At 44.5% G+C, this 9,752-nt stretch overlaps 1 long non-coding RNA gene across 1 annotated transcript; it reads left to right on the plus strand.

Moving 5' to 3' along the window:
* Positions 1–7,748: 7,748 nt before the first annotated feature.
* LOC134460041 (uncharacterized) lies at positions 7,749–8,703 on the plus strand. Its single transcript, XR_010036958.1, has 3 exons — positions 7,749–8,066; positions 8,155–8,224; positions 8,317–8,703. It is a non-coding gene; the product is annotated as an uncharacterized LOC134460041 (long non-coding RNA).
* The last annotated feature ends 1,049 nt before the right edge of the window (positions 8,704–9,752 follow it).

Here is a 9,752-nt window from a genome sequence, read left to right on the forward strand (position 1 = left end):
GTACTTTCGTACTCTACATAACTGCAAAAATGGTGGCCTATTAGCATTAACATGTGTATATATATAATATATAACAAATAACATAACTGTAATAAAGTTTATTATACTAACATTTGTAAACTGGTCAAAAAAGGACAAACACCACACCTTTTTTGAAAAAAAAAACCCATAGCAAATGAATGTGTAGTAGGCCTAATTGTAAACAGCATCTGCTAAATACCCCATAGATTCAAGAAACGTGTTACCACATTGCATTGTGTAATCTGTGAGACTTGGAATGTTCTGGAATGAGCAAAAAATGTCTAAATTAATGAGCAACCAACAGGCCCTGGAGATCTGTGCCATCCTGACACATGCTAACAGGAAGCACTCTTCATATCACACACAAACCAACAAACGGAGCAAATGTGCTCAGTGAGCAAGGACATTTGAGGGAGAGAAGGAGACAGACATGTACACAAGCAAACAAACAAAACAAACAAACAAATAAACAAATAAATAAACAAACAAACAAACTGAAGAGGCCCTGAATGAGACAAACGATGAGGCACTCAGGTGACGGTGTTGCGAACCTGTCTATGCCTCGATATTATTTGGAGCGGAAAAATAGCTCTGCTCCACCATCTCAACATTGTCAACCAGGTCTGTTTCCTCCTCTGCTCCTGAAGGAACGGAGGAAAATTCTTGAGAGGAATGATCACTGTCCCAGTTTCGCTAATTAATCATTTTTGCAGGTGAAGAGCTTTATCAGGGGAGTGTTGCCAGAGGAGAGAGAGAAAGCGGGCCCCTTTTTAATTTTTTCACGATATTTTTTCCTCCTTTTCTCACTCGAAACAGCAGAGATACATCACCGTGGCGTGCTGTTGACACCTGGGGAAAGTGTCCCTACAATGCTCCATCTCGTCTCCAATCAACCAAGTATCACATCACAGAGAGAGAGGGAGGGAGAGAGAGAGGGAAAGAAAAGAAAGAGAGAGAGAGGGGGGAGAAAGAGAGTGAGAGAGCAAGAGGGAGAGAGAATAAAAAAGATTGCAAGAGTGAATTAAAGTGAAGAGAAATAGCAAGCACCGGTGAGAGAGAGAGAGAGAGAGAGAGAGAGAGAGAGAGAGAGAGAGAGAGAGAGAGAGAGAGAGAGAGAGAGAGAGAGAGAGAGCAGAAATGGATGGATGTGCTACGGAAGAATACTGGCGAACATACCTGTACTATGTTTGTGCTCTCCATAATTTAATGGATGTCCTTTCCGGCCTGTCACATGATACATGAAAAGTCATTAGCATGAACAAATATATCCCTGACTCGGCATTCACAGCCTCGTCACATTAATCTGCCGTGTATGGGGGGCATGTGGTACCTCTCCCCTCCTCATCTCCCTCACTATACCTGAAAAGAGAGGCTGAGTTGGCTGGCAGACCGTATATGTCAGGAAGGGGGGGAAATGGAAGAGGAGGGGGTGTTGTTTCGCTAATTCGTTACACTTTTAAGGTATAAGGTCAGGACAGTTGAGGGAAGCCGGTCCTGCTATCTGGGAGATGTCTAAAAAAGTTCCAGAGTCTGTCTGCAGTGGCTTAACTTGGCACAAATAGCATAGCATTTAGCAACTTGCACTGAAGGATGTAAGCTCGCACTGATTTGTACCAGCTGTGGCTGGCTAAGTATAGCCCATGTGAATATGAAATCACTGAAGGATCCCTGCAGCCTGGTGAGTTATGGCCGCGGCCAACCCAGGGCACCCCCTATGTCTCTGGCTAATGAATATTTGTCAGAACAGGTATGGCGCACAATGCATTGTGAAAGGAAGATCTGTGGCCCGGGGTCAGGAAGGGTTGTGAATTATTATGGTGAGCATATATATATATATACCGAGAGGCTGGAAACACTGGCTCCAATGGAGGTTGTGCGACGTGCTTCAAATGGCAAGGTTTAGTTTTGCAGCTCCATGTTATTTGTGATAAAAGGTTACATTAGTGAACGCATGGAAAGGACTTTGGCTTAGATATTTTGATTAGAATACAAATCTCCATGTTTTGGGGGGTTACTCCTTTTTTCGTAATGCAGCTAGCATTACTCTTTGGTAAGCAATGTGTCTGAATAGAGCAGTTAGCTATGAACCGTGAGACCTACATACAAGTTTTCGTCAAATCGCACGGTCTACTCCATTTCTGTAAACATCTGTTTCATATCATCTAATATTCAAGGGATCTATTTTATCACTTAATGATATATATTTAGTATCGCCTCACCCACAAGTCTAAGCAGGCTTAAGCCCAGTTTTCATTGCCTATGCATGCGTTCTTGAGGAAACCCTTTTCAGCTGACAGGTAACAAAAATGCAGTTGTTGCATAGAGAGTAGACCCTGGCTAAAAACCCCAGGGGCACACCGTTTGCCCAGTAACTTAGCAGTACATGATGCACTGATGACCTGCTGTGGGTTTCCTCTGACAGCCCTGCTCATGGGTTGACCACTTCCCCAGTTTCTATTTATTTTTATTCATTTATTTATTTTTATTTTATCACAAGAATTACAATTTGCATGGACTGCTAGATGGAGCGTAAATGGCAAATAAGCAATGTCTGACTGACTTTGACTATTTTCCCATGGCATCACACAGTTGACCAACAGGATCACAACCCCATTTTCCTCACATTCTGCCTTCTGGCCATTCTAGCCGGCAAACGTCAGGATTTCACATTGAGGGCTCCCCCTTTCCGGTATTTGACATTGTATAGGGTTGTGTGATAGACAAAGTACGAAACGAAAACCAACAATACCACACATTTGGTTCTTGTTGTTCAAAACATTACAATAGGCCTACACAATATGGCTATATTTAGTTTAGCAAGCAGTACATCTCAGCCTGGAATCAAACATCTTTGAAGCAATCGACTGTTTGCAAATAAGTACACACAGCTTTCTATAACACACACAATAAATCGCATCAATTCCCACATAGATTTTTTTGTGCTAGATAGAGACTTCTTACAACTCTGGCTGGCTTCAGTCTTTGGTGGAAGACAGGGATGTGGTCAGGGCTGGACTGGTCATCTGGCATACAGGGCATTTTCCCGGTGGGCTGCTAGTCCTCAAGGGCTGATGCTGTTCTGTTAAAAGTGGTGACGCAGAACTCTCCCGCGAAGTCAGTTACTGATTGGTTAAGGTAACTATAGTCATATTTGTTTTGTTATTTGTATGCTTTTGCGACGCTATATCGTAACAGTCATGCTAATAAAGCACAATATGGGTTTTAATTTGAATTCGGAACTCCAATGAATTTAAATGGCAGGGTAAGACCAGACCATCCACGGAGACGGATTCCTCTTGACTTTTGCCAGACTGTTTGACGTTGTCAACTGTCGCTTTCGCCCAGGCTACCATTGGTCCTTCTTCAACTTAGAAAGTGGACTGAGCCGATTAAGATATTATATGAAAGGGGCTTGTGCATGTGTGAGGGGACAGAATATGACAGAAATGCCAGTCGTTTTTTTGGTCGCAGTCCAGTCCTGGATGTGGATGTGGCGGTATTGAGCTGATCTAGTCACATATTGTGAGCAGGCCATCTCTCTGACTCTCGTTCTTCACCGGAGAAGCAGTCGTCAGTCTTTTTCTCAGCCCAGCACATGCTGAATTGATTTTGACCTACAGCTGACTTCCAAACTCAATAACCAGGAATGACACTGTGATCAAGGGAATATTTAATTGTTGCTTTTGGCTCCCCATTTTTGGCAGACTTTGATGTGGATTCTGTTGAAGACGTTTGGAAAGCTAGACTAAATATGCAATCTACAGCACCTACAGTGCAGTAAATGTAGGGCATAAAGTGTGAACTTTTTAGCTTTACTCCTGCACTTTGGGTTAAAGGTTAAAATGGTGTCGGCACGTCACAAAGCAGTTCTAACTCTGCAGACTGATACAAAGAGAGAGAGAGAGAGTAAGTAGAAAAGCAAGAGAAAAGCACACCAAAAATGGCATCATTTTTGTAGCATATATGAAATGTGTGGCACATGAATAATGCAAGTCCGATCAGACAAATACCCTCTTTTACAGACCCTGGGTCATGCACCTACGGTAGAGGTTTTTTGAGATGCCTGTGTGAGTTATCATGTTATCATTCCTCCATGTCAGTACATTATTATTCGGAGGATCGCAGACGAGTGTATTAGGTTTCCCTCTTTGTTTCTGCTGATCCCCTTTAGTCCCAACCTGCTGGGCCTGCTCTCAACAGGCCCACTTTTAGGACTTCATAAGTTTTCCCAGGAAAAGCCACAAGACTGATTTAGCTGTAATCTTATACAATGTCTTTATAGAAGCCAGATCTTCTGCATGATGGTTACTGTCGTGGTCGCTACACGACGACGGCCTCAGGCGGGCCAGGTATAACAGCCAGTTGCCGAGGGCCTGCTATGCAGAGCTGACGGCGTATCGCTGTAACATCCACTGGCTTCAGGGGAGACGGAGGAGATACAGGGCAAGATGGTGGAGAGTAATTGTGTGAACAAATTCCTCACACATGGCAAAGATGCGGTGATGTCAGGACATGGGGGAAATGACACTCATTTGAGGACAGAAATGCAAAGTGGCCCCATAATGCACACCGTTCCACGAGTCGAACACTATACTAGTCATTTAAAACACTTTACTGCTGTAGTACTGCACTGCTACCACATTGCACAGTGTCTTTAATGTTTCCCTAAAAGTTATACAGGGAGAATAATAAGTATTTGATCCAAAATACTTATTATTCTCATTGTATGCTTCATGGTTTTAGTAAATTGAAGCTGCCAGTGTTTTGACAGACCTCTTAAACTACAAAGCTGACTTACATTTCTGAAATAGCACACAAGGCCCAGAATCAAATAATTAACATGGCTTTTAATCAGCCAAATACTGTATAACAAAAAGAAACTCTATTAGTATTTATTATTAATGGGCAATAATATACGGTACGTATTCAACTGAAAGACCCTCCTCATTAAACATGAATTAACCTCTCTGTTATTGCCCAAAGAAATGTGCAGTAGCACAAAGAAACTCATTACAACGATAAAACAATAACCCAATTAACACCTAATCGTGGCAGATGTAAGTACAACGTGCCGGTAATTAATGTGTCATAACATAGATGATAACGTCCGTACCACTACATCAGTCAAGGTCGCAAATAAACTGCATCCGGCCTTATTAGAACAAGCCGCGCTGGCTTGTTTATCTGTCAGCGCTGGCTTGTCAGCAGGCTGGCGGCATGTCTTTTTACAAGGGTGGTGTGGTGTACCAGTGATTTGCTACCATCCACTACAGTTACACCTACCCAAGGGCATTGACAGTCTCTCTCTCTCTCTGAGAAAGATGGCAAGGAGAGAGAGAGAGAGAGAGGGAGAGAGAGAGAGAGAGAGAGAGAGAGAGAGAGAGAGAGAGAGAGAGAGAGAGAGAGAGAGAGAGAGAGAGAGAATGCAGTATACCAGTATACTATAGCTTATACCTTATGGACATACGCATGACCGTATGACTGTTTTAAAAAGCAAATTGGTTATGAGAGTAGGACAGTGTCCACTTAGGAAACCCAGTAGGATTAAGGGATCTGCTGAAAGCGGAACACATCAAGTGTTTCTGCTGAACTGTGATGACATATTTATCAATGTCGCTTACCTGGATGTTATACAGTTATACAGAGTTATACAGACATACCAGTCACTGGAGTTAGACTAAACTGCCCTTTTCCAGAGGGTGGACATATTCACAACTAATAAATACGAGTCTAGCCCAATAATCATTGATGTCATATGCCCAAATAATCATAGATGGAATCTATCTGAGGCACCTGGAAATGTGCAACTATCTTCCAAATAAGCATGTCGCGTGGCATTTCATTAAAGTGAGAACAAAAACCAGGGTGGGGGTCTCCAGGAAGATGCAAGTAGATTAAAAACAATGGGTGGAAAATTCATCTCTTTTCCATGGAATGGATGGTGGATGTGGCCTCACCCCCTCACATACCCGCTATGCAACCTGATGACTGCCTGCCTTTCAAAAAAAAAAAAAGCGAAAGGAAAAAACTTGCACAACTTTTCGATTAAAAAAAAACAGCCATGGGATGGAATTCAGTCTGCCAAGCCTGATTTTTTTTTCAACCTTCGAGGGCAAATGAGCAAAATATTTCTGTGAGTGCAGCCGAAAGAGCACAGATGTCAGGGCACAGCTTTCTAAGGTATTACTGTGGTTTATTTGATCTGACGTTGAACATGGCATATCTATCTTTGTAATGTATAGCAGAGAAGGCGAGGCGAACAGATCCGCTAAATATAATCTCGGCCAAATATGAAGGCGGCGGGGCCTTCTTCTCTAACCCTGCCCTAATGGTATCAATATGGACACTGATATGTTGTTTTTATTGACATGCGTTTGATTTGGGTAAATTGAAAGCATGTTTGGTGGGGGGTTGAGCAATGGGGATCCTGTACGGTGGGGAACCTCTGTAGTGGTTTTCATGCAACCGAAGCCTGTTGGGAAGACACACACCCACGCACACGCACACACACACACACACACACACACACACACACACACACACACACACACACACACACACACACACACACACACACACTGTTCCCTGTTGGGAAGGTCTTTCTGTACTCCTGTACCAGGCTGTCGACATACTCCCCTCCTCCTGAGAGTTCCAGGTTCACAGTATTTGCTGTGGCGTTGTGTAACAGCCTGGTTGTGATTTTTCTTTTTTTAGGGATGGTGGGTGGGTTGTGTTGCCATGTCGTGTCTACCCCACCACCACCATACATATTTTGTAGTCATTTCCCAATCTGAACGTGAGAAGTCTGGTGGTCTAAAGTCTGCTCAGACAGTCCCACCTGCAAATAGGGAGTGGGTGGTGGGGTGGGGTGATTTCATATAGGCCTACCAATCTATGGGTGCTCTGAAATGGCTTTCCAAACAGAATGTGACTTGTGCTGATCAAGGCTCATTGATGTCCCTCATGCCAGGTCTGCTGTCTATGTTCTTCTTTATCTTTTTTTATCTATTTGGCTACACTCAACATGTCCTTTTGTTGTTTTTGTTTCACAGATGTGAACTGACGGGGCCACAGGATCTGGTGGCTCTAGTTGTGTAAACTGTAAAAACAGTCTCCTCCAGCACCTTCCAGCATCAGACTCGCGGAGTATATCCTGTTAGACCACGGGACTCAGTTTATGGGCTTGGAATGGCAAGCACTTTCTCCATAAACTTTGAACCACTGTCCCTCAGTGGTGGAAGAAGGCTTGATGTTCGAGGTTGCCTTTTGAACCAGAACATATGGATGAAGAGTTGTTGGCACAAGATGCAGCGAGAGCTGAAACTAATGCCAGGTATACACTATGTGTTTTTAGGCCCGATTTGCCATGATTTGTTAGTTGCACAACTTTTTGAGAATCGGGCTGATTTCTTGCTCAATCAGAGGTCAATCATGAGTCTCGCATCGTGTAGTATATTGTTCATGGGGTAACGACAAGCAACTTCCCCTGACGACCAGCTCACGATCTGCAATCGCATGGTCGCAGGAAATCAAAGCTGTTTTAAATCCTGGTCGCCCCTCTTGAGTAAATCACACAGTTGAAGCAGTGCTATGACCCGATTTAACACTACACATGCATAGAAAGGCACAAATTGCCAGGGTGAGCATTTTATTCGCATCTGACCCTCGGCTCGTATTTTGAGGTCTTAAGTCTTGAAATGTGAACTTTTAAACCATGTGTAGCATGATGGATATGTGGTTGTGCGCCTTTAACGCACGGCAGGTGTCTGCTGGTGCGTTAGCGCGTCAGGTGATGTTTACGCACCAATTGCCGGTGCCGAAATCTCTTTAAAAAGAGGGCCCAAGCCACTGCAAAGGCGCCGGCATGTTTGTGGCAGGTTCGCCTGTGTTTCCATGTTCAATCGGGAGTTCGAGCTTCACTGAAATTATGTTGTTCATGTGGAGTATCGAGTACTGCCCGAGTGGTTTCTCGTGGCTTTAAGAGCTAAGACTGACGAAGTCTCCAGCTGGATTGCTGGCTTGATCCACTCGCGCTGAGTGCCCTGGTATGTAGCCTGGTGTTTCACCATGTTAGATTTTGGTCTATATTAAATGCATTTGTAGGCCTACGTTTCTTACTGCGTGTCTTACCAGGTAAAGGACTGAATGTGGTCGCGGTTTCCCCCCTGCCGCGGTTGGAAGTGTGTGTGTCTCATCGGTCGGGGTAGGTAGCCTAACAATCATTTCTCCAGATTGCTACCTGTGTCGTGCATGGTCTTAGTCATGTGTTCTGTCTGTCACTTTCTGTGTGTGCAGGTGTTGACCCCTTCGTCGATGTAGCTGTTTGACGCGGCGGGCTGCTGTTTAGTTTGGGTAGACTGAACTGATAAGATACGCCGAGTGCTTGTGTGTGCGTAACGTGGTTGGAACTGGTTGTGTGAGTGGGTGCGTGCCTGTTTAACGAGTTTTGTTTTTATTTTGACTGCGCTCTTGGACAAGTGTAGCCTACCCCCTGTCCTGCATTTTGGTTATCTGTTTTGTTGGTTATTTTTCTAATTCTATGTAATTGACCACATTGGTGCCCAGTCGCCTCCCATTCCCTGGATAACCCATCTCCCCTGAGCTTCCTGGTTGCAGTGGCGTGTAGTGCAAGGTGCCCTCTTGGTGCCATAGAGTGAATTGGTTGCAGTCTCAACGGTGTGGGTTGATCTGTGTGTCCTTAACTAGCTAGCCTGTTTGCTGTGCATTGGGGTGGTTACGGTAGCCTACTTTATATTTAATTAGAAGCTCAGGGGGTATGGGCATTCTGTGGTCATCTGGGATAACGGACCAGTGATGGTGTGAATTTTGTCGTTTTATTTCATTTGTTTCTGTTCTGTTTGTGTATGTCCTATCCCAACTGTGTGGGTTACTGAACCCCCTTTTTTACACACTAATTATATATTTTTATAAGAACTAGAAATAATAAAATAAGAGAATCATCTGTTGCCCTGCCTTCTGTCTCTGCCTTTTAAAACGAACCTGTTGTGCTTTGGTTGCTATTCAATATTTCTGGGTGGCGAAATTCCCCCAGTGGCGTAGTCGTGCAATTCCATGCAAATATAATAGTAATTAATTTCTGGGTTAATTATCATAATTCGGTCCACCTTACTACATTTTGGCGTAGTCGGCAGGATTCCACCCACAACCGGGGCTAAAAGTCGCCGCTCGTGCACCTAAACGCGTGGTGGGTCTGACCACGGCCACACGGGTACAACCTGCGAGGGAGGAGGAGAGCGTTAGCCAAGCTAGCAGGACACCCACTATGACACGATTCTGCTGCCGAGAGGTTACCTTACCCGGAGATGAGGGTGCACCGATGCGCGATTCTCACAGTCGGAGTGCCAATACAGAGGTACACGGCCGAGGCGCCGGTAGCGACCACACGCTGAAACCATAATAATGGCCGTCGTTAGCAACCATGGTACGAAAACAAACAGTCAGGGCTGGGTAAAGGCACAAGCTAACCCACTATAATACATACCGGCGTGCAGGAGACGGGAAATGCGCAAGGTAACCGTTGGTATTGTCCACCGAAGTCCTTGCCAGTGGAGAAGCAAGAGATCACTCTAGCCAAGTAAGAGACGCCAAGTTGGAATCACAACCTATAGAACAGCAGACGCGAAGTTAGCCACTAGCTGCTGGCTAGCACATAAACAGCGACAAGAAATGGTCCACATACTCACGAGGACAGGAAATGGTCCACATCTCCT

This window comes from Engraulis encrasicolus, chromosome 12, assembly GCF_034702125.1.
Source record: "Engraulis encrasicolus isolate BLACKSEA-1 chromosome 12, IST_EnEncr_1.0, whole genome shotgun sequence".
In the NCBI taxonomy this organism is placed as follows: Eukaryota; Metazoa; Chordata; class Actinopteri; order Clupeiformes; family Engraulidae; genus Engraulis; species Engraulis encrasicolus.